Here is a 26,966-nt window from a genome sequence, read left to right as displayed (position 1 = left end):
CAGAATATAGAGTTACATCTGTCACACGGTCACTGTCATGTTCTGTTTGTCACATGTTCATTTGTTCTAAGTTCCCGCCACTCATCAGTCACATGGACACTAACTCACCATCACTGTTCATCATTAGTTCATCTTCTGCTCTGTGTAAATCAGTTCCTGTTTGTGTTCAGTTCAGTGTCCGGTTTCATGTGTGTGTTGCTACCTGTTCATGAATTATTGTCATTAAACTTCATATTGGAATTACCCTTCATCTTCTTCATCTGTTTGCCAGTGACCACACGTTACAATACCCAAATTCTGACTGTTGTAGATAAAAAAAAAAAATACAAAACTTCACACCTCAGACAAATCATTTGACTCAGATTTCATGGTCATCTGTAGTGTTTGATGTTTTGGATGTATTGTTGATTGTAACATGCTTTGAGCTTGGGGAAAAACAATATATACATTAAACTATTATTATAACCTGAACCAGTAAATCAAGGTGTTCAGGAGTTAGACTTCTAGAAGCTTCTGAGCAGGTGTGTTGGAGCGAGCTGGAGCCGTTTTATGTGAAATAAATTGCCTCATCAGAGCAGTGGTAAAAACAACGCAATTTTTATGATTGTTTTCATTTTTAAAATTATTAACATACATGTATATGCCAGTCTGTGCAAGTTATTTGCATCTCCCAACATTGATATTAGAGTTAATCATCTTACAGAGTGGCAAAATGCTGTCTGAGGTTCTTCAGGATCTGCTGAGTGTCCACATGCTCAGGAAACGCATCCTCTGATTTCTGAGCAGCCGTGTAATTACTCTGAAGATCTCTAACCTTCAAGTCACAAAGAAAGCTCATTAAACACTGTCAAATTTATTAACAAGTAATATGCAGTTAAATCTCAAAATCGTTCATATATCATAAACTACAGTTGTGTGGGGTCGGGGTGTGAATAACAGGTGCTGGTCATATAATTAGAATATCAGCAAAAAGTTGATTTATTTCACTAATTCCATTCAAAAAGTGAAACTTGTATATTATATTCATTCATTACACACAGACTGATATATTTCAAATGTTTATTTCTTTTAATTTTGATGATTATAACTGACAACTAAAGAAAATCCCAAATTCAGTATCTCAGAAAGTTTGAATATTACTTAAGACCAATACAAAGAAAGGATTTTTAGAAACCTTGGCCAACTGAAAAGTATGAACATCAAGTATGAGCATGTACAGCACTCAATACTTAGTTGGGGCTCCTTTTGCCTGAATTACTGCAGCAATGCGGCGTGGCATGGAGTCGATCAGTCTGTGGCACTGCTCAGGTGTTATGAGAGCCCAGGTTGCTCTGATAGTGGCCTTCAGCTCTTCTGCATTGTTGGGTCTGGCATATCGCATCTTCCTCTTCACAATACCCCATAGATTTTATGGGGTTAAGGTCAGGCGAGTTTGCTGGCCAATTAAGAACTGGGATACCATGGTCCTTAAACCAGGTACTGGTAGCTTTGGCACTGTGTGCAGGTGCCAAGTCCTATTGGCAAATGAAATCTGCATCTCCATAAAGTTGGTCAGCAGCAGGAAGCATGAAGTGCTCTAAAACTTCCTGGTATACGGCTGCATTGACTTTGGACCTCTGAAAACACAGTGGACCAACACCAGCAGATGACATGGCACCCCAAACCATCACTGACTGTGGAAACTTTACACTGGACCTCAAGCAACGTGAATTGTGTGCCTCTCCTCTATTCCTCCAGACTCTGGGACCCTGATTTCCAAAGGAAATGCAAAATTTACTTTCATCAGAGAACATAACTTTGGACCACTCAGCAGCAGTCCAGGACTTTTGTCTTTGAGATGCTTCTGACGCTGTCTGTTGTTCAAGAGTGGCTTAACACATGGAATGCGACAGCTGAAACCCATGTCTTGCATACGTCTATGCGTAGTGGTTCTTGAAGCACTGACTCCAGCTGCAGTCCACTCTTTGTGAATCTCCCTCAAATTTTTGAATGGGTTTTGTTTCACAATCCTCTCTTATCCCTATTGCTTGTACACTTTTTTCTACCACATCTTTTCCTTCCCTTCACCTCTCTATTAATGTACTTGGACACAGAGCTCTGTGAACAGCCAGCCTCATTTGCAATGACCTTTTGTGTCTTGCCCTCCTTGTGCAAGGTGTCAATGGTGGTCTTTTGGACAACTGTCAAGTCAGCAGTCTTTCCCATGATTGTGTAGCCTACAGAACTAGACTGAGAGACCATTTAAAGGCCTTTGCAGGTGTTTTGAGTTGATTAGCTGATTAGAGTGTGGCACCAGGTGTCTTCAATATTGAACCTTTTCACAATATTCTAATTTTCTGAGATACTGAATTTGGGATTTTCCTTAATTGTCAGTTATAATCATCAAAATTAAAAGAAATAAACATTTGAAATATATCAGTCTGTGTGTAATGAATGAATATAATATACAAGTTTCATTTTTTGAATGGAATTAGTGAAATAAATCAACTTTTTGATGATATTCTAATTAAATGACCAGCACCTGTAAGTGCAAAGTGCTGTGATGTCACAATCATGTTGCATTGTGGGATATGGAGCTGTCTGAAATGCACATGTGAGTCGAGTCGCTCTCTTAGTGAAAACTGAGGGTTGAGGGTCTGTCCATATAAACGTCCCTCGTCCACTTGACGAAGTGGAACACACTTCAAAATGGCGGCAGGATTCACCCGAGGGAAAGTGCTTAGGGAAGTGTGTGAGTGTGTGTCTAAAAGTGAAGTGGAACACACCCCTAATTAAACACACCTGAATCAGTTTAGGGTATTGACACAGATTTCATAAATCTTTTGACTGATTCAGATTCACAAGCTCTGGATTTGATTCAAAATTGATTGATTTGGATATATCAGATACAGTACATAAGTGTGTGTGCACTATAGTGATTACTTTAGCTATCACGAGACTGTTTGGGAAGAACCTGACCTGCTCGATCCGGCCTTTCCGTAGCTCCAATATGGCCAAGTTATTATAAGCTTCACCGTGGTTGTTGTTAAAAGCCAAGGCCAGTTTGAAGCATTGGTAAGCCAGAGTCAAGTCACCAATGCCCTACGCAAGAGAGAAAGAAAAGCCAATATATATTCATTAATAACTTTGTTCATAACTGGCATATGTCATAATTCATCTGTAGTTTTTTTTCTCAAAGACCTACTACATGTGGAATCAGCTTTTCCATCAAATGATTAAGTAACACTTTATTTTAAGGTGACGCAGTTACACGTTATTACATATACTTACTATAGTAATAACAGTAAATTATGAATAATTACAAGTAACTAACCCTAAACGACACCTGAACAATTACTGTAACTCTATATTAAGTACATGTAATTAATTAATGTCACTCAGTACTTACTTAAGTAAGGACAATGTAACGTCACCTTAAAGAAAGTGTAACCAGTGTTTCTGCTTTGGGCACAATAGCAACATTTAATACTTTAATACTTTTGCAATTTTATTATAAACACACATTTTTAAACCAGATGTTATACACAAATCTCAGAAAATCTACAGTAAAAGAGGAACAAAAAAAGTCATTACACTGTGTTTGTTTGTAGAAGTATACCTGTCTTTTCTTGCTCCATTAAATGTTTGGTTTGCAAAAATTCTTCATCGAGTGAAATCAGTCTGAATCAAACTCCTGACTCTGTATAAATCACAAAGTCTCTAAATCACATGTCAGAGTAAATCAGATCTGCTGAGTGATACTCGAGTGAGGAGTTTGTTCCACCAGTGCGGGACAGTGATTTCTTCCTCGTCTGCAGACTGTTATGCAGTTGACTTAAACATGTGTGACATTGGACACAGAGTGTCTGCTCACCACTGCAACATGTCCCAGATTATACCAGACATCAGCCTGTTCCTCATCACTGGACACCAGGGCTAATGCTCGCTCGAAGGACGACAGGGTCATGTCATACTGCTGGGCGTAGAAGCAGCACAGGCCCAGATTGTTGTACAGCTGACAGTTGAACACCCCCATCTGCAGCAAACGCCTGAACAGAAACCAAACACCAGTCATGATGCACAGATCCCGTCTTTCACGCATATGTCCCATGTGTTTACCTTCACTTCTAACAATTATTCTTCTTAATATCAATTCTTTTTATCAAAAAAAAAAAAAATCTATCAATAATCTTATAATTAGTTGAATAATCCTTTGGTTAAGTTGCTCCATTACTCTATCAACATATCTCATAAAAATACAAAAATAAATATACTAATTATTTACATAATCATACACTTCACAGTATTGCACCAAAATGCATCACTATTAATATTTCTCATACACTGAATTTAAACACAACTGATTATGTTTAGTGTTCACGCTCTTCAAAGTTTACCCACTTATAAGGTTTTTAAAAGCATGAAGCTCACAGAAGTATCATTAGTGGTTGACAAAATATCAAAACACTGTATTCAGCGGTGGAAAATAAAGTATTTGTACTTCATTACTGTACTTGAGAACAGTTTTCAAGTGTGTACTTTGTAAGAATTTTTTTAAAAAACAGCTTAGTCTGAAGTCTTTATCCATGACTTTTGCCGTTTGATCCGAGTGGATAAATGGTGCTTGTGTTGTCGTCAAAAACAACAATAACAATAACTATTTTATTGATTTATAATTTTTTATTGTGGTGGAGCCAATGAAAATTATTCATTGAATAGAATCAAGACATCTGTATTGATACCCAGCCCTGATCAGATGCTGAGTGTGAGGATGGTTATCAAATCAGGTGATCACATGACTCAAATCAGATGCCAAAAAAATCTGATCTCATATGTGTTTTTGCTGGTTACATGCATGCAACAAGGAAAATTAAGAGGAAAAGAATAAAGCAATCTCACCTGTAAAAGCGCAGGGCGATCTCTGGCTGGTCTGTGTAAAAATGATTGCTGCCAATACAGGCGATGGTGCTTCAAGACTTCTTTGTAGTACTCTGTGGCCGAGATCACATTATTCATTTCCTGGAGGAGACAGACAAATGAATCCAAAGTATATTAAGTGATGTGAACATAAAGGACAGCTTAAAATTAGGGCTGGGAGAATATATTGATGCATCATGATTCCTGGATCAATTCTGATATTTTCCAAATGCATTGCAAATAGATTAGTTTTTAACAGCAGATGGCGCTCTAGGCTAGATTTTAAACACATGTTCAAATGTTCATGAAGAAGAGTGCTTGTGCATTCGGCTGAGTCTGAGAATGTACTTTCACCTCAGAATGCTTTTATGACACAAAATTAATGTAAACAGCCCACTGCAAACACCCTCGTAATTCACTTCAACCTTTAACCTAACTTTATGAATGATTATTTTATAGAAGGTTCAAGTGGTGTGTGTAAGGAATCAGAAGGAAGCAGAGTACGACTGTTTCTAAAGCAAGCAGTGCCATCTACTGTTGAAGACTAAGATCAGAATCAATTTGAGAGAGAATCATGATACATATGGAAAATATCACAATCGATCCAGAATCATTTCTCAATTCGTGATGCATTAATGAATTGTCCCAGCCCAGCTTAAAATACCTCATGGATGCGTGCGATTCCCGTGAGCAGCGTGACCTCCGCTGGGAAGTGATCCAAGCCTTGCTTAAACACGTTCAGAGCCGTGATGGGCTGATCCAGACGCTGATACACCTGCACAGCACAAAGAGTCTTACTGGGAAGTAGTCACAGGAAGCTGTAAGCCACAAATCTTGACTTGCCGAATGGTACCTTTGCAAGGTAGAGGTAAGTATCCACAAACTCTTGGTGGGTGAGAGCTGATCGGAACTGCTTCTCAGCTTCACGGTGCAAACCGAGTCTACAAACACAAATCCTCTACTGCATCTGATCAGTACTTACAAACAAATCTCTTCATGCAGGTCAAAATGATTCATAAACTTCTCTAACACCATCATAGTCCAGTTGCTGAATAACACCATCAGAAAGCATGATGCCACTGATTCTCACCTGTAATAGCATTTTCCCAGCTGTACTTTCCACCACCAGTCTCTGAACTGAGCGTGCTCCGTGGCCAGAGCAGCCAGATCTAATGCCTGCAGATTGGCAAGATGGAAAAATTAATGTCTTATACACAGAAAACAGCTATTAGCAGAAAAATCATATGAGACCTACTTACATTTTTCACATCATTTTCATGATGAAAGATGTATTCAAACAAGGTCTTGTGTTGAGAGGGAGAGACAGAGTGTCAGTGAGTCATGACAAACACTTGATTATTGTGTGTTAATAATAATTAGATCACGATATTACATTAAATTATGACTAAAAGGAATGACTTCTTTCAAAAAGTAACTTTTTCAAGAAACTTCAATTTATTAGTTAGGTTAAAAATACCTTGGACAAGTTCGGTCTCTTGGCGTACTTTGCCATGTTTAACCTAGAAAGGTTAATGAATGGTCCATCGGGATTTGTTAGCATGGAGGCCTGAGATTGTAACAAAAAAAGACAGTTAACTTACAATGCTTCAAAGCTACTAATGTTTGTTAGTCAAACTAGTTCTTCTGTGAAACATCAGAATCAGAAACTGCTGTATATGAATGGTCAGGGTTAGGGATAATCCTAGCGTTCCCAGCCTGACGAATCTCCCAGAAGCGCTGGTGACTGGACGGGCTGTGCTCGCGGTTCGAGGTGTTCTGATGGCCTGCTCCATCATCTCTGGTCGACCAGACAGTGTACTTGGTCTCACAAATCCTGTGATGGGACGTCCTGACTGAGTCATTGGTCTAGGGCACATAACACAATTAATATTTCTATGAGGTTATGTCAACCCTGACAACCCTGAACTATAACATATGTGAGGATCATGGAAAAGATTTGATCAAACATCATATTAAGATTTGCTACAAATATGTAAACAGCAGCTTGAATTTTTATTCACATATTCAATATTCAGTAGCTTCCACTAGAACCAATAAAGTTTGTTCTCACACGTCAAGCACATACGCAATGTTTATATGTGAATAAAAGCATCAATTAAATCTGTTCATCATATAGAGCGATCAAGTCTCTTTGGAAAATTTTGACTAAAAAGCATATGAATTTGTTTTATGATTTCTTTATGAACTTTTTGAAGAGTCAAAGTTGTATTTGCATAGCTATCAATGGAAAATTTGGACTAAACCACTCGAACAGCTGGTTATAGGCTGGACCTATAATGCCCTTTTCACAAGATGTAATATAAGTCTCTGGTGTCCCCAGAATGTGTCTGTGAAGTTTCAGCTCAAAATACCCCAAGAATCATTTATTATAGCTTGTCAAATTTGCCCCTATTTGGGTGTGAGCAAAAACACGCCGTTTTTGTGTTTGTCCCTTTAAATGCAAATGAGCTGCTGGTCCCGCCCCCTTTCCAGAAGAGGGTGGAGCTTTAACAGCTCAACAACAACAAAGCTGGAGAATCTCATGCAGCCAAAATGAGGATTGTCAGTAACGGTGTTCAGCCTTACATTGTTCAAACCGGAGTCGACACTGATGGAGAGACTCAGGAAGAAGTTCCAACTTTTAGAACAGTGGTTCCCAAACCTGTCCTGGAGGACCCCAATCACTGCACATTTTGGATGTCTCTCTCATCTAACACACCTGATTCAACTCATCAGCTTATAAGTAGAGACTGCAAGACCTGAAGTAGGTGTGTCAGATAAGTGTGACGTAAAAATGTGCAATGCTGGGGGTCCTTCAGGACAGGTTTGGGAACCACTGTTTTAGAATGAAACTGGACGTTTCTGAATGGTTAGTGGATAAATTTATGTAGTTGCTGTGGAGTTGATTCAACTCATCATCTAGCATTTACCGTCATGTTAACCTTTTATGCAAATCCAGTGTTAATTTGAGCCTCGTTTGTGAACCAGTCCGGTGTAAAATGATGTAAAACACTCTGATACAACAACTCTTCCTCTTCTCTAAAGCAGCCCAACATGACCTCACCCCCTTTGTTGTGTGTTCTCGGGGGCGGGGTTTATGTAAATTTTAGGGTTAGTGATGTCACCAACCCAGGAAGAAGCATATTGTAGTCCCTACCAGCCGTTTGTTGTAGTCCTTAAACAGAGAATTCTTTAAAAGCAAATATCACCCTTTTGAACTGTAGCATTGAACTTTAGCTCTATTTGAACAGGACTAGTTTTCTAAACAATGTTTGAGTTACAATTCGTATCACTTGATGTCTGTCATTTCATGTACTGACTCGGACGGGTGTGTATGATTCTAGATAGCGATTCTCTAGATAGAGAGTGTTACAGAAGCTCACGTGCTGTATTTACATGCATAATTTATGGCATATATATCTTTTAGTTCATTATTTATTGATCATTTTAATTATTATTAAAACCCTATTTAGGTAAACTTCACGAGTTTATGTGAGCAGCGAAATCTAGTATCTTTCTTATTTCACGCTGAAATAAAAAATTGGGCCACCTTTACAATTTTCATGATTTGGCTTTATTTGTTAGTTTTATCATTTATTTCATTGGATACTATCCATATTGAAATGAAATAAAAGTCTACGGAAGATTGGTGAGCATACGGTAGCTCATGTAGGTCAAAAAGCTCATGAGGTGAAGCATTAGTATAATACAATATTGGCAATCACAGACATTCGCATTCAGATGGGCTTAGATTTTCTCAAAGGACCGCTGAGTTTGCTGAAAAACAGTAGGTAATTTGCTCTGTAATTTTTACAGAGGTTGTGTAAGAAAAACACAGACATGGCAGATTCAGACGGGATTAAAATCTCAAAGTACCAAGAACCAAGAGACTCTCAGCCAGATCTGTCTTACAGTGGCATAAAACAATGTAAGGCTCATTTACTGAAATCCTGATTTTTGTCAATATAAATCCATATCACGTTTGGTTCCCCAACCCTCCTTCCCATTGGCGATGAAAAATAATATCACGAGGGCTGTGTGTATTAAGTCTAAACCACTTTTGCACTAAGCTCACTGTTTTGTTATTCATTTTGCTCAGCAAAAATTTTACTTTAGACAGCGCCACCTGTCTAATAGCCTCGATCACACCAAAGCGTGTAATACACACACTGGTCCACGAGAGGAAGCGTGTCAGTGTCACGATCTGCCTTCTCTACACTGTAAAAAGCGAAACATTGGATTAACTTAATAAAATTGAAGTAACCATTCACAATAAAGATTTTACATTGACCTAATGTTCAGAAACCATTCAGTTCAAACTAATTTTAACTCTTTTCTGAATTTGGTGTAAATCAATAGCTATTTTAAATTGGCTTAAAGAGATTTGGTTTGGTTTTTAAGAGATTTGATCTAAATTGAATTTTCTTCAATCTGAAATATGTATTCATTGCAAGTAATATAAAAGGCTTCACAATTGACAATCTAAAAAATTTTAATTCTCTCAAAAATATATATATATATATATATATATATATATATATATATATATATATATATATATATATATATATATATATATATATATATATATATTTTAAATGAGTCAGATCAAACGTTCTTTTAAAGATTTATTAAATCTTGTATGAAAATCACTGTTTTTAAGATTAGACTTTTTTGGCTAAACAAACATTGTTTTACAAATACAAATGTAATTCTGAGAAAGATCAAGTGATCAGTTCATTTCAAGTTGAATTCATAGCAGTATTAAAATGTGAATATATCATATAAGAACAAATAAGAACAATAAGAACAAGAATAAGAAATAAGAACAAATACCTAAAAACAATTGGTCTGCTTCTCTCAGGAATTATCATTTTTGGTAAAAGAAATAAATGTAAATCAAATACAAAACATAGTTATTGCCACATCCAGTAAACAACAAACAACTACTGAACTACTAATACGATGTAGTTGTAAGAACCTTGGGTCATTTATTAGCTCAATTTATTGTTACAGGGAATAAGAATTGAATCAACTGTAAATGATTCACTGTAAATGAGTCAGAATTAATATTTACACTTCATCAATTATTCGTCCAGCGAAAACTGAGGTTAGAGTATTTTACCAATTCTGGATAAAATATTATTCTGCTGCCAACAGTAACAATATTTTATTATGATTATTATTATTATAATTATTATATTATTATAAGCAAGAGGTAACTGATCTTTGAGTTTAAGACAGTAATTTGATACACAGCACAAGAAACTCGTATATGTGAAAATCAAAACAAGCTTTATTGACTACTTCTAATGATTACAAGAAACTAAGGCTAAACACACACATACACACACATACATACGCACACACACACACACATTTTCGCGGAGTTGATATGAGTTATGAAGAAAGTCCCAAATACTAACTAAACATCGCAACCTGAGGAAAATCACAAAAGCAGAGCTTTGGCTTGATTCTTTAGGTTTAAAGGAGTTTCACCAGTTTCCAGCAAGAGAGAGAAGTTTGCTTGTACCTGCGTTTGCTCTGACAGCTGAGGTAATCGGGTTGTTCTGCGACTCGCGTGCAGCGGAGTCCCGTTCTGGATTGGCTGTCTTTCAGGTGACGTCTTCTCGGGAAAGCCCTTCGTGGGTTGCGCGGAAGCTTTAAAGTTGTTGCGCTGTTCTGAGCAGTTTTCTTCTTTGGAGACTTTGGTCAGATGTTTCACAGAGTGTTTTGGAGTCTGGATGTGACGGCTGTTGAATGGTCAGCTGCGCGGCTCGTGGTTGAAGTCGGCGACTGTTAGATGGAAAATCAGCCCCGGTAAGGATCAGTTCTCAATGACCCATGCGACGTTTCCGCCGTGGTCAAAGTAGCGGTGCTTCGGCTACTGGGCTTCAACGACTGTGCTTCAGTCCGACTTCTGACCGACTTCTGACCGATTTCTGACTTCCAGCCCTAGCTTGTTTGGACAGCATAGTTTTAAAGGAGCGATCCTCCAATGAGACGTTGCTACGGAGATTAGACACGCCTCGTCTATTGTCTATTGATCACATTGCGTGATATCTGTGGAACATTCTCCTGTTTTATTAACAACTTTATAATGTTTCTTAATATCCTCCTGATACTGAATTTCAATGTTTCATTCACACAGAATTACACAGAATTATAAATTCTGTATTTAGAACTCAAACATAACACACTTCTTACACACATATTACTAGACTGACCTAATTAAAACAATGATTACAATAATGCATTTGAAGAAAACCCACATATTGAATACATTGAATAGACATGTTAGTAATCACATCATAGCAAGTGTTATTCTGGATATAGTTAATACTTTAAATGATTGTCCCTTTTGAGATTCAAGATTGAGTCCTTAAGCATAGAGTTTAAACTTTGACCGGAGTCACGAGTGACCGGGTCAAAACGGACTCCTAATCAGGAGGATGTCTGTATTCTGTATATGTTCTTTTCAGGTCCGTTTAATTAGTGTTTCCTGTTCTGTTCGTTTGATACAAAAGGGTTTTGTGAGCGTCTATAAATTTAATGTGATCAGGAAGGCCTCAGAACAGATATTCTCTGTTCTTAAGTCACGTTACCACTTCTCTTAATGCTGACTAGCTGAAATTAGGAGCTATCCAGTGCCCCTGGGGATTCTGGGGTCAGCGAATGAATCCTTTGTCAAATGAAGCTTTGTTCGATCAGTTGTTCATTGATAAAGTCATTGGTAAGTTCTGTCGAGCGAGGCCCTACATAGTGGAGACTGGGGTGAAAGAATTTCTGCCATCCTGTGTTCATCAAAGCACTGAAATGGAGGCTGTCAGTCAGTCACTGACTATGCAGCAGAGTGCGGAGGCGACATATTTTGGGGGTCATTTTTCTTGTGTCAAGTTCCATTAAAACTTTCTGAAAAAACTCAAAAGTGAATTTCAGTTCTTTTGGATACTCGAGGTTTAGCACATATGTCAGTCCAAACAGCATAGCTACAGCAGCTGCGGTTGAGGGCCGTTACTGAGGACCTCTGTGGACTCAATGAGAAATCAGTGAGACAGACCCTGGTGTCTGTTTTCTGGTTTGCAAATTAGGGTTGTAAATTAGGGTTTTAAAAAGATATATCTAGTGGATATATCATATATCTAGTTCAGCCAAACTATTAATTACACTGTATCTAAATTATCTACGTTAAGAAAATGTAAATATGTTGGTTTATTTAAGATATTTTAATTAAACATGAGAACTCGCAAACCTCGCCCACAACAGAATGCACTTCCGTAACCTTCTGCTACAAAAAAATATTTCTCAGAATCGAAGGAGAAATTGTTAAAAGTAATAACCTTAAAATGAACATATCGTATTGCTGAGTTATCAAATTGTTGACAAATGTTGAATTTATCATTTAAAAAGTGTGTTAATAAAATACTTTAAGGCGGAAGTACGTCATGCAAGCTACGGTTTCAGCTATAGCAGCGTCAATAGCAACCACCATAGCAACGAACTAAAGATACAGCTAAATGTAATATACAATCACTGAACGAAGAATGTGAAAATAAAACGAAAGCAGTCAATGACGTGGCTCTAAGCACTTTTCCACGTCAAAGACCAAAGATCAAATCTATACGTACGCTTTATAAATGAGACCCCTGGCTCTGGAGCATTTCAAGCCAATAACGGTTATGTAAGAACCTACTGTATGTGGCACACTGTGTGGCGGATTATGAGTGTAAAATCATTGTCATTATTAAGTAAATTACTTTTCATTGACTTCAGTTGTGCTGTGAATATGTCAATACACCTGCATGTTCCCTTTTATTTTTACAAACTTATAGTTGTTTCAGACGATTCAAGATTCAATTCTTTATTGTCATTTCAACTCAGTCGAAGGGGATTTAGTTTGGTGAGCTCACAAAAACAACACAGTTCTCAAACACTGAACATTTGTACATTACAGTAAATAAGTAATATTACCATATGGTAAAAACAATTTTGTACTCGCACAGACTAGTGGCAATATCTGTGCTTAAATACAGTACCCAAGTTTTAAAATAGATCAGACCTAGTAAAACAACACATCTGCACAAGGCAGGCAGTAAACATATTCCTCCACCATGAAAGGTTTCTATGATCTGCAGCAACATATACATTTACCACTTTGTATTTACACTTTAAGACATCATTCTTTTTTCATATAATATAATGATATCAGACAACACTGAACTGTTAACAGAGATCAGGATAATTTCTTTGGATTCAAAAGTTTATGAAGTGCTTGTTGTGCACCTCAGCCTAAAAACAGGTTTGAATATACAGTCTGCGGATTTTAGGACAGTTGGGACTTCTAATCAGAGAATCTTTGTAAATACAGGCCCTGTCCTGTCATACCAGTGCTTACAGTCCTAGTTATCATTGTCATCCTCATTATCATCCTCACTGTCATCATTATCACCATCATCATTGTATACCAGCGTCTGTATGCTTGACATGGGGAGGGCCTGAAACAAGTAGGGCTTGTCTGCAGGAACAATGTCTGGCACATGTGGGTGAAACATCACAGTGGCTTGATGTCGTTTTATTTCCAGCTGATGGAGACGTTGGATGAGAGCAGCTTTTGCTCCAGGCTGATCTGTGTCTTTGATGGCAGAGCACAGAATGGCATGCTGCTGATGGAGGTGTTCAGCTATAGTTCTCATTTCCTGGTAAAGCATGTGCTTTTCCTCAGCTGCTCGTGTCTTCATATGTAAGGCATCAATCCCTCGCCTTTTTAGACTCCTCGAAACATTATCTTCTTCAATCTAGAAGACAAAAAAAATAAAAAGTGCTATGTCATGTTACCAGGTGGTTTCTAAAATGATGGGCAGGTAGTTGTGGTTAGTAAGCGGTTGTCAGATTGTTACTAGAGTGACTGCTGTGTGGTTACTAGGGTTAGGTAACTATACTTACAGTGTCATCAAAGCAGAAGTAGACATGCCAAGAGGGATCACATGCTTCCTGAAAATCAATTGTTGCAGGGAAGATGCTCATCTGCGGTGGCCACTGAATGCTGTTGTATTCTTTTATTGCCTGTCTCAGTCTCTTGTTGGAGCTGGCTACCTGCTTGGACAGTCTAATGGCAATGCCCTGCCCATCTGTTGCAAAGTTAGGAAACATGCATGCAGAGAAATTAATTTTTTAGTTTGTATTATGGTCCTTTTCAAAGTTGGATCTTAATGTCTTAAAGGGGTGGTTCATTGTGATTTCATTTTTAGTAGTTAGTGTGTAATGTTGCTGCTTGAGCATAAACAGTATCTGCAAAGTTACAGCTCTGAAAGTTCAATGCAAACGGAGATATTGTCTTTTAAAGTTATAAGTTTAATGCCTACCGGTTTGGACTTAAAACGCCTGGTTTGTACTACAACGAGCTTCTTCCCAGGTTGGTGACATCATAAAACCTGCAAAACGCCCCCGGGAACACACAACAAAGTGGGCGAGGCCATGTCGTGCGGCATAATGGAAGCGGAAGAGTTGTGTACACAGATATAGAACCCATTATAATAATAATCTGTGATATTTTCTACACTGGATGCGGTGCTGAAGACAGATTCCAGAATCGACACGTGTTCAATGCTGGATTTACACAAAGGCTTTTATTGTTTGTACATGTCTTTTAAACTTATAGTTATGTTGCTGTTTTTGGTTGCATCAGGGATGTAAACAAAGACTAAAGCGTTTTTGCTTCTCTAGCCAGTTAGCTGTATTATAGTGCACACTTCAACAAACACCAACAAACTTCTATGTTCATAGACAAACAGTTGTTCATGCTATAAATTAAATGCTACCTTTACAAAAATGCGACTACTCAGTCATGTATTCGGCTACAGTAAAGCTTTAATCAGGATAAAACTGTATATTGAAAGCTAACAAACAGCAGTGACAGCATCTAAACACTTTCATACAAATACAAACCAAAAATAAACGTCCTTTAAAAGCCGTGATTGCAGAGGTTCTGCTTTACCCTCTTCATAATATATATAATAAATAGAGACGCCATTATTTATATTTCCACTGAAGCACATGTAACAACGAATAGTAAGGGGCATGGCATTTCTGGACGCTTCAGCGAATCACAATACACTGGGCCAGCTAACCAATCTGAGCACATTGTGTATTTCGGAGGGAGTGGCTTCATAGAAGCAGGAAGTCAAACGAGCTGTTCATATGAGAGTGGAAACAGAGGTCTAGAATAAAGGTAAAATATATGAAAAATACAGCGTTTTTTTTAAAAAAACAAAGCATTAAAAAAAAAAAAAAAGACTGCACCCATAAACACAATCAAAACCAGTGAACCACCCCTTTAATGTATCTACTTATCCACAGCACTTTACCTGGATATAAAAATTTCGGGACCTTAGCAGGAATTGAAACAGAGAGATCAGATCCATCCAAATCCATTCAAAACTATGTTTGAAAACCTTAGACTGATGCAAACTACACATCCATTTCATACTTATTCACAGAAATAAGACTGCTCTCTCCCTTGATTCAGTTCAATCTTTTTTCTAGCCTATTTGTTTGGAATATTGCAAAGGTATTTTGGTGGTGGTTTGGAAGTGAGATCAGCTGACTGTAAAGACTCTGAGCAAATGAGTTCACAGTCAACGTCTTTAAGCCAATCACAGGAATGGAGAAGCGCCAAAAGCAATCTCCTCCTCACGGAAAGGGATAAAGGTACCCTTTCTACAGACACTCCTTGTTCTGAGTCTGTCCTGTCTGAATAACAGACACAACACCAGAGCCTCTTCTTGCCATCTTAGTTACAGCTGAGGCAGCAACAGAGACCCACGTTCTGATCCGGTGAGGAAAGAGACATTAACAAACACTTTTTTCTCCATGTTGCAACAAGGTTAAGCTCAGCAAACCTTCACTTCAAGAGTCCTCAGATTGTTAAATTCTACAACCCTTTGGTGCTCCAGGAGGTCAGCTTCGTGCAAATAAATCTTATTGTCACCAGCACAACCAGTGGAAGAACTGTCATGTCAACCAAGTATTTACACACTTTTCCAGAGACCTTAGTAACAGTTTCCTAACAGTAATATACTGATTTTAGATTATTTGTTTGGTGCTGCTTACTTACTCTGTTTCACACTCCATGCACTTTATTCCTTTATCATTATGGCATTTAGTAGTTGTGTTAGTTATTCACAAGTCCCAGATCTATACATTATTAATTCTAAAAAAAAAAAAAAAAAACAGCACAAAAATTCAGTAGCTACCAAGCAGAAAGCATTACTGTGGTACACCTGACCAAACATTGTTTATGTTAGAAGGGAGGCCTTGGTGGTAATTGATTACTAATCACACCATATTAAATTACTGCAGTATTACAGCAACTCTTAATTTATAACCATAGAGTACCTCAGGGATGACGTGTTTTTGTAGGCAAAACCCGGAAGCGAGTTAGTATTTTAGGACTTCCGGTTCCATCGCCCCGAAGTCAATGGGTGTTTTTAATGGGTTTTTGCTAAATCGCCTGAAATAAGGTCTGTGGTTAACAAAGCCTCTAAATATTTTCCCATTTTGATCTCTGAACATAAAACACACCAGTTATAACCCGCTTGTGATTTTTTAAACCTTTATTGTGTCGTAAAAACGGCGGTTGCTAACAAGTTGCTAAAAGGGACTACTTCCTTTGGCGGGGACTTTAGACGTCATCATGACAAACAGGACATTTGGACAGCATTTCTCATGAAAAAGTGGATAAGTATTCATACACAGCGCAGACCATAATCAGCGAGCATGTTTTTAAATAAAGTTGTTTTCTAAATAAAGCTTGGTGGTGGTGACGTTGATCCGCGACCATGGTGTGCTGTAGTCCGTTTATAGCCTACTGTTAGCTTTTTATATCTGACCACTTTATTTAGGCTTCAAAATGTATAAATGTTGTGTTAACTTGTAAAGATTATCTTGATAGACAAAAAGTGTAAGTGTCATAAGCTCTGTGTTTATGACACTTACAGATTCCCCCTTCTGTATGTAAAGCGCTTTGAGTACCCAGAAAAGCGCTATATAAATGTAAGGAATTATTAAGGAATTGTGTTTAACAAAGGGTTATTTTTTGCAATTTTCCAAAAGTTTATGGGGAAACCGTAGGCTTTCGTTCGAGGGAACCTGTGCGCCGCTAACTTCTGGGTTGGCCTACAAAAACACGTCATCCCGAGGTACTTTACTGTGACGGTTTCCTTCAAAACTATGCTGTTACTCTAATCACACCTAGGCTTCCATGTTGAAGCACATAAGTAGGGCACTTAAAGATGGCTGTAATTACCATATAGTCTTACATAAAAACATTGAACTCTTACTTGAACTTGTAGAACTGAATCAGCTTGATGATGTAGTCCCTTTTCCATCTACAGACAGTGTCTGGAGAACAGATAAAGACACTACTGCTCTAATAAAGTGCTTCATTTCATGCTACTTCTTCACATAGCTTACAGGATTATATTTCATTACTGTACACGGAAAGGTAAGGATAACATATTTGCAATATTCTTTGCTAATAATATTCATGACCTTCTTACAGTATTCAAGACATTCATGCATTCACTTCAGTTGCTTACTTATTGGTTTCTGTTTCTGCTGGGCTAGCTCCATCTCCCTTTTCTTCCATTTCTCCATGTCTCCCTCAGAAACCAACACTTGACAACAACAACAACAACAAAAAAAAACAGGAAACAAGACAACATCAATGCTACATACTCCGTGCAAAATGCACTTGTAAATGGAATCTAAAATTTTCCCATTTACAACTATTTTTACCTGTTTCTTAAGTGCTTTGTTTACCTGGTGCTTCCCTGATGACAGATGAGATGTCTTCTTGAGCGAGAATCGATATTTTCTCTGCTTTGTCTAGTCTTTGCAGGAGCGGCATCTTTAATTTACTTATGCTGACTTATGCTATCTGTGTGTGATCAGCTGTGGACAAACCTAGGTCAGTTGATTTCCTCCGTCCATAATGCAAAAGGGCATCAGTCAACAGGTCAAGGCGGTGAGATGGTGTCATCTCCTTTGTGACTCTGGCAAATCTTCGGAGGAAAGACCACAGCCTTTCCATTCCTTCCCCGTCTGTGAGCCCAAACCCATTGAGCCGCCTGGTGCTGTACTTGATCTGTGATTAAAGCAAAGTGGTAGAATATCACAGACACTGACACTGAGCATGATCCTACTACAGTGGAAACTGCTTATAGTGATCATGGTTACAGTGATCAACCACATAATAATTAACCAAATAATTTGTTTATAGTAATCAAGTAGTCCGCTTACCATGTTCATATTGTGTGTGTTTGGTGTGTGTGTACATATGCTTGCTATGTGTCATGTGATGTTTTCCTCTACCCACACTGCTGTGGTCTACTGAGTTATTTTGCCCACCCATTCCTGCTCTGCTGGCTTTTTTGGGACTTTTATGGTGCATAATTATCATCCCCGCTCTCTCACAGCAGCAGGTAGGCCTACTGTATGTTATGTGAGTGGAGTGTATTGGTGTGTTCAAGTCCTCCTGGGAAGTTCGTATTTACGAGGTGGGAAGTCATGTGTACGACGGTAGGTGCGTTCAAGTCACTTTCGTCAGAGTATGATGTCACACACTTTGCCGCCATCTCATGCAATGCACTGTTCCCCGTTTACAGCACTCTAATAAACTACATTTAACAAGTTGATAACACGAACTAATTGTCAAATATAACATCCCATAGAATACTTTCTCACATTGAATGAGTATGATGGCAGAGTGCCTTCTCTAAATTAATTACACAAAATAACAACACTTCTACTTTTTGAAAATGTAGAGCAAAGAATGTGCATTGGTTGTATGTTGCTTTTTTATGTTTTTAATTAATTTATGAAGCCATTGTAAACTTTATTGTTACATATTTATATCATGATGCTATCGTATTTTTTGCTGGGAATCAACTTACTTTGCTGTAAATAGAAAAGCCTGACAATGTCACTGTTAAATCCCTAAGTATTGTGGTATTTTGCCAGTTTCTCACTGACACGCCCCCTACTCGTACAGATCGGGGGTTAAAGACAAACACGAGCTTCCCACTCGTATTTACGACATTGTGGTGGCGTTCATGTGCGTTCAGCTCGTAAATACAATCTTTCCGACATGACTTGAATGCACCAATAATGCTTTCACCCTGACCATTTAGACAGGGCTTGGAGCAGGAGAGGGCTTTGGCGCAGCTTATATTATTTTATTTTTAAATCAGTAAAAATAGCAAAGCTGTTCATTTTTATTCATTTATATTCATGTAATAATTATACAAATTACATAGTAATCTGCATAAAAAATAAAGAAAAAGAAAACAAATTTGGTTATAACAATCATCTGCTTACAGTGATTATTTTGACCCAGACAGATGTGAGATAAGCGGTTTGCACTGTATGGTTCTAAACAGCGCATCTCTGAAACAAGTTTAGGCAAACACCAGGTGGGAAAAATGTTACATTAAAGGGGGGGTGTAATGGTTTTTCATGCTTTCTGACTAATTCACATTGTAAAAGATTTGCATTCTCATCCTAAACATGGCCAAAACATCTTGTTAAATGTGAGCTAAAATCATCACAATTAAAAGAACCAAAGACTTAAAGTACTTCAGTCTGTGTGCATTGAATTTATTTAATACACGAGTTCCACAATTTGAGTTGAATTACTGAAATAAATGAACTTTTCCATGACATTCTAATTTATTGAGATGCACCTGCATATGTACTCAAGATTAACATGAGATTGGCATGAGAAACATGAGAAACTGTGTGTGATACCCCCCTTTAAAGATTACTTTTAGGCATATCTACTTAATTTCAGCTGTGCAGTTGAAAATGGAGACCAAACAGGGAGTGAATGATGTGTGACAGGTCCTGATGTCTCTATAAAGTCAATGAATCACCTGGCAGGGCAATTTGTGTCCATAAACATGAAATGCTGGTACAGCCAAGGAGATGTTGTGTGGTATGCCCTCCCCTGATTTCTGATTGAACACAGTATGGCATAATTTTGAGTTAATGTGTCATGGTCTTTTCTCAAAACAATAATTCAGTTTTACACAGAAAAAAAAAAATTGTACTTACATGCAAATGTGAGGCAACAACACAGGCAATGTCATAGACTACTCGCAGGTGTATGTTCTTGTCCTCACATCTTCGAAGTAGCTCATCGATGACATACAGGGGATAGGCTAATCTATTTCAACACAAAAATATGAATGATGACACTTTATACCGAGGAAAAATAAAAATTATTTATACAAATACTCTCCCATATACATTGCCAAAATACCATATCAAATATAGCTTATGTTAGGGTCATGCTATTCTGAGCAATTTATGAATCGGTAGAATCAAATCATTCTGGAACACTGGGTCAATAGTCAGAGACGTCACTACTGTGGCATAGACTCGCCGTTCTCCTTGGCTCATGTTGACAAACATTAGGGGCATTTCATGACGACAAGAAGCTCCAAACACTCCTGTAACATCAAGTTTCTTTGCTTGTTTTTGTGACCTCAGCACGTTGCCAGCCTTGAAGTTACTGCAGTCCTAAAGATTTAAGGAAAACATAGATTTATGGGAGGAATGATGATCTTTTTAAATAAATATTTATTATTTATATAAATTCTACAACTATGACTAACCTCGTGAGGCTTTGAGCTGTCAAGATGTGACAGCAGGTATTCTTCTACATCCTTTTCATCAACAAACATGCGGGTTCCATGTAATGGCTCAACCACACTTGTACCTGACCTTTGCTTCCTCACAAGGCCAAAGTTGGCATGCAATGTCACAATCATATCTCCATCTGCCTGGAAAACAAACACATAGTAATCCTGGTTTTGTATCTGCACCAGGTTTATACATTTATACTATTACTATTTTATTATAATACTTTATACAAAAATTAACAAATTTTGCAATGCCATCAGGTTAATCAAATAAGAACCACGCTGGAACTAGAACCAACCTTTGGACATGCTGGGCATATGGTCCCATCATCTAATTGCAGGCAAATATCTACCAAACTTCTTTGTCGGAAGTGGTGATGCCTAAAATGGGATATGGATTCTCCCAGCAGGGCTCTGTAGAGTGTGTTAACCTTAGCTATATAAGTAGCAGTCAGTGAAAACAAACTGTTTCATATACTAACATCTGGTGATGGTGGTTCACTCAGAAGTTGTTATTTTATTGAAAAATATCCAGAATAATTTTGCATTCAACTGTACACTCCTAGATGGTTCCATAAATATTTACTTTTAGTTGTGATAATTAATGATGTAGTACAATCAATAAAGAAGGTGTAATTTTCACGTCTATATGGACTCGACAGTATTCCATGAAAGAACCACTGCAAACTAACTTACCTCTGCAAGTGTGAGGTTATTTTTCCAGCGCAGGGTGTTGCAAAAACCCTCAACAGAAACCTGACACTCCAGTGACAGACAAACACAAAGCTCTAGCAGAGGGATGGAGAAGGCTGTCTGGGGCTTGTCGGCTGATGCTGGCCAGAGCCCATACCTTAGCAGAGTGCAGGTTTCTGGTTCACACGCACACATATTGACTGTGACGGTGCAGAGCCGTCCTGCCAAATAAAAAGAGGGAAATAAAATAAAAACATAACCAAGTACTAATATAGAGACTACCATATCAGCATAGACTAAATCACTTGAGTGAGTCACCTATAGAGGGTATGCATCGATGTCACTTTTCCGCCGGAACACGCTCCCTCAGCTGGACTGAGTGGCAAAAGAACCTGCTGCATGACTGGATTTAATAGAGGAAACTGTGAAAACGCGAGTAAAACAAACAATTACTTTAAAGGTTGGGCTCGAAAGTGTTCCTTACAACTTGTCAATTAAACCTAATCCATGGATATTGACATGCAGCCAGAAGTCCTGTTTCCTGACATTTATATGTGGCTGATTTCGACGACGGAAAAGTACATAAAGCAAATCTGCCTGTGAACACTTTATATAAATACACGTGACGTTACGTGCATACCCTCTTTAATAACTTAATGTTTGTTATTTTTGGAATCAGCAAACAGGCACAGATTAGAATTTTCAAAAATGTATCACAAATTTGATTAATTCCTTATAGAAAATCATTATTCCACATGTAATACAATTAGATTCCTTAACCTGTCAAGAAAATTAAATACATTAAGACTTTGTATCATGTAAAATGACACACCTGTACTGACAATGACCTTCATGTCCTTTGTATACACAGCATGGGTGCCATGGCCTTCAGGTAAATATAGGAATAACCCCAGGGAGGATGGCTCATAGTAGGCATTCTGTAAGAAAGATTGATAGCTCTAACAATGTTTTTAAAACAACAAACTCCAGACACTAACAGTTGATACTACATAGTGCTAAAACAATTTGAAGAATCTAGTGAATCTGTTGAAATTACTGTGAGTTTGATGTTTGTATGTGTGACTGCATGCTATTCGGTTGTTAAGTCTGACGTCACACGGCAACGCTTCCGGGTCCAAACGGGTCCAATCTCATACCACAAGAAAACAACAAATGGCGCTAATATACACACACGATGTGGTGTAATACTATCAAAAAATGATAAACATAACCTTTATCTCCATAACAAAATCCCAGATGGCCAGACAGTGATTCATCTTTTATAAATCATTAAAATATTAATGTCTGTGACGCTGTGAGCACGGAGACTGTTTTGTAGACTGTAAGTATATTAAATGTTTAACTTTAAAATGTTAAATGTTTATTATGAATAAATAGCACTCATAAACGGCCGTCGATGGCATTCTCAAGTGAAACGAGTCGAGGCTTAGACCCAGTAACGGCGTTCCTTACGTCACGACTTAACAAGCGGATTGTTCTTACATTCCACTTATCAGGAAGATGCAGTGAATTTCTGTGAGTCTTTTTCAGACAAGCCCCACAAAACACTGCAGTGGTGCTGCACTCAATGCACCTATAATCAGCATGTTCTAGGCAGACAACACACTGGGTAGTGATTGGTGCTGAACATTCAAAAGACACTTTAAGCATGTCATCCTTGACTGCATCCCAGGCATGAAGCTCTCTCTTCTTTGCCTTACTGTATGCAGTCTCAGAACATGAACTCGGTGCCACATCATCATGTTCAGCCTGTTGAGGTGTAATAGACATGCAAGGTTTGGAAGTCTGTTTGGAGTTGGGCTGGGGAAGACAATGACTAAGGTACGAAACCTTTGCAGGGCCAGTGATACAGCTCCTCACCACCTTAATCTTTAATAAAAGATTAAAATCTGAAATAAAAATATTTGGCAATTATTACATAAATCAAAGTGCAACCTGTACTTCTTATCACAGCCTAAAAGACAGAAACACATCAGTGAACATGGGATGCAGATGAGGGATATGTATGTGGTGCCTGAGAAGATAGACTGACTGACAGACAGACAGATGGATGAATGAATGGATGGATGGATGGATGGATGGATGGATGGATGGATGGACAGACAGACAGGTGACAGGTGTGCTAATAGAGCAGCAGCCTGATTAAAATTAACGCAGTACCCCAAGGTTCCTCATGTGGGATCAAATGCAGCCAAGCTTTGTTCAAACCCACATAACTTTATTTTACATTCTATTCAAGATCCCAAGCTTTCCAAACAGCCATAAAATACGTCTTGGGTTTGAATATTTCACTCAGTATGAGTATGATACAGCTTCAGTGAAACGTTAACGAGCAGATACAATATGCAATAATCCTTATTGTCTTACAGTGTGGAAAAAGTAATTTTTACAGGCTAACTTTGCGTTTAACTGTTAAACTAAATTTCCCCATTAGACATTTCAGACACGTAAAAACATGCTAATTAGCAACGTTAATGCTCACATAAAGCAAGTAACGTAACGATAGGCTAAGCAACACGGTTATCCAGGGGCGGATCTACCGGGGTATGGCGCGGGGTCCGTGCCAAAATCAAGCTTCCGAACGACCGACCGACCGATCAAACGTCAAACCGAACGTCTATCCGAACGTCTTGTACTTTGAGCGTCTAACTGAGCGTGTCGACCCACGTGACGACCTGACGTGACGCCAGCGTCTTGAAATTAACTGTTTTTTAACCATGTAAGCTGATGTGTAGACTATAAATGGACATTATAGGCACTAAATAAAGATATTTTATGCCTAAATACTAAATCCTGGACATTACAGGCAATACACATCTAAAACAACACTAACACAAACATATTTCTTTCCTGAATCCATGTGCTCCTCCATTGTTTTACTTTCAAAAAGCAGACTGTCCATACAGACATTCTATATTCTTAATTTGACCTATATTATCATTCTAACTTGTTTTTATTGTTAATTTTATTGCCTGCTGTAGGCGACAATGTTCTCAGTCCATGCAAGACACTCTAAATTAATACATTGTTAATTATTGTAATTGCCTATAGTATATCATCAGAGTCTCTTTATCCTTTTTCCCATGAAATAAACAGAATATTCAGGTGATATCATGTGAAGCCTCAGGAGAGCCTTTAAAATGTTTTTGAATGAAAGTTTAACATTACAATTCCTTTAGTGGACAGTTGCTCTTACCCTCTTTCCTTCATCTCAGTTGAATGAGATTTGGTAACACAATTCTCTTTAATTATCTGTAAAATTATCTGTATACACACAATAAAAAATGGGATTGATTTGGTTGATTAAAGGTAGGCTATGTAGCCTACCCGAGCTCAAAAGTCAATATTGAGGCATGCATTTTAGAAAATATATTGTCTATATAACTTATACTTTACATTCTGTAGAAGTGTGTTGCTGTGTTTTTATTTTATTATCAGACATGAAAAATACATACTAGTCTTGTGTAGGCTACATCATAAAAGCAATTTCTCATTCTCTTGAAAAAAATTGAAAATGCTTTGGTACACTCATGCAATTGATTGTGTGTCTGCTGTTTCCTATTTCATCAATTGTCATGTAGATTAAATATGATATTTGTTCCCTGATGAATAGTTTTACCCCTCAAAACATTGTAACAGAGTGAAACATCTGTAACAGTTGTATACACATCCTTGTAAGAATGGAATGATGTAGTTATACTACGAGGCATTAGAGGGCGCTAGAGAGGCTCACAAGAGGATATAAGGTAAAAGTTGGGAGAAGAAGGGAGAGGTTTTTTGGGGGGTGGTTGAGAACTCATGTTTCCCTTTCGAAAGGGAACTTCTACTCTGCGCTGACTGCGCTAGGGGAACGTCCTCCGTGACCCGTGCTCGAAATGCCAAAAATCACCACACTCCAATCCTATTGGCCGGCGACAGCCTATCACGTCAAACGGCGCGAACCGTGATGTATAAAGGGAGCGCCTGGGGAAACAGCCGACATCCTTTTGTCTTTTCGCGACTGCTTTTGCTCGTGCCTTTTTCACTCTGCCAAAAGAAAATATGTCTGCTAAATCGTTCAGGAAGTGTGCTGATCCTTGTCCCAGGTTTTCTGACACCGGAGGACACACACGACTTGTGCGTTTTCTGTCTGGGCGAGGAGCACGCACGGTCAGTACTCGAGGGTGCTGCCTGTGCTAACTGTGAGCGTTTTTCTATGAAAACGCTCCGTTCTCGTTTGGCCCTCTTCTCGAGGGGAGAAGTGCCACCACCGCTGCCTGGTGGTTCCGAGCCCCGCTCGTGCTGAGGCTCAGCGGCGATTGATATCATGGGGCTCGCAGGTGGAGCTCGCTGAAGAATTTGAAAGCGGTGTCTGTCTTTCTCAAGCTGAAGAGACTGACGAGGACACGCTTCTGGCGGATGACAACAATGTTTATCTTTAACATCCTCGGACCCAGAAGCGAGTGCTCTCTTGGTCCAAAGCCCCGGAGAGCAGAAGATGGTCGAGGTGGGGGAAGCGGGCGAGCCCGCGGCTCCCGCTCGGCCTCCCTGCGCGGCGTTTTTCGGAGTTGCTGGAGGTTATGGAACGCGCCTCGAGCAGACTGCAGCTGCCCTGGGAGCGCGTGAGGAGGGAACCCGCTCGCAGCAGGTTAGACGATCGTTTTCTCTCTACCCATGGCCCGGCAACTCCGGCGAGGGCCCTGCCGTCCAAAGCGTTGAAGGTGACGCCACGTTTGAATGGCAGGGCTTACGCCGCTGCAGGTCAGGCTGGTGTGGCGTTGCACACTATGACGGTGCTTCTGGCGTACCAGCCTGATCTGCTTACGGATCTTGATCAGGGAGGCGAAGACGCGCTAGATCTTGCATCCCGCTCAGATCCAGCTCTGGGCCCAGACAGCCGGGAGATCCCGGGCCGTCTCGAGCCGAGGCTCAGAGGCGGGCTCAGAGGGAAAGTGTCGCCGCTCGTGCGCCTCCTCCTCCTCGGAGTAAGTCGCAGAGACGGCGAGACGCTAGAAGGAAGAAGCAACACCTGAGGGAGGTGATCGAGGAGCGGCGCCAGCAGCCCCGGTAATCGATCCCCTCTCTCGCGAGGGCTTTTTCTCGCTCTCGCTCTTCCTTCGCCTCCCGGTAGCGTTTGTGACATCTATATGCTGCGGGCTTTACAGTCGGGCTGATGTTGCGGGCCTATGATGAATATATTCCTGACGCCCCGCCGTCTGGCTTGATAGTGAAAGTGCTTTTGGGCTTATGGGACTTTGGATTTTCCCCTCCGTGTGACGAATCGGGGAGGAATCTGCGTTCTACGAGCCGCAGGAGGTAAGCCAGGTCCATTTTTCATTCTCAATATAGACCTTGCTTTTCCTGTATAGCTTCCCGTGCATATAGTTGTCATCTGTTCATGTTTTTAAGGGGTTATTTGGGCAAATAACTATATGTTAGGCTGACTGTTACAGGCAGGCTCTTTATGGCCACTTTGTTGTTTAGCGTTGGTATAGCTTCTCGGCTGATACTGTGTATAGCTAGAACTAGCTTTCGCTATCGTCAGTTATGTGTTGGCCAGTTTTCGGCCACCTAATGCTGTCGCTCGCGTTGCTTTCTCCGTGTGTTTGGGAATTTGTAGCCCGAGTGTAGCTTGGTCTACATACAGTCCTTAGCTAGCGGCTAGGCTAGAACTAG

At 39.1% G+C, this 26,966-nt stretch overlaps 1 protein-coding gene and 1 pseudogene across 3 annotated transcripts in view; one reads left to right on the top strand and one right to left on the bottom strand.

The window, feature by feature from the left end:
* LOC125271014 (protein NLRC3-like) overlaps window positions 1-26,966 on the top strand; it is a 224,362-nt gene that overhangs the window by 62,094 nt on the left and 135,302 nt on the right. The window lies entirely within an intron of this gene.
* On the bottom strand, window positions 698-6,516 carry LOC125271398 (annotated as a pseudogene).

This window comes from Megalobrama amblycephala, linkage group LG7, assembly GCF_018812025.1.
Source record: "Megalobrama amblycephala isolate DHTTF-2021 linkage group LG7, ASM1881202v1, whole genome shotgun sequence".
NCBI lineage: Eukaryota > Metazoa > Chordata > Actinopteri > Cypriniformes > Xenocyprididae > Megalobrama > Megalobrama amblycephala.
Note: the sequence above shows the minus strand (reverse complement) of the source record. Positions and strands in the feature narration are given on the sequence as shown.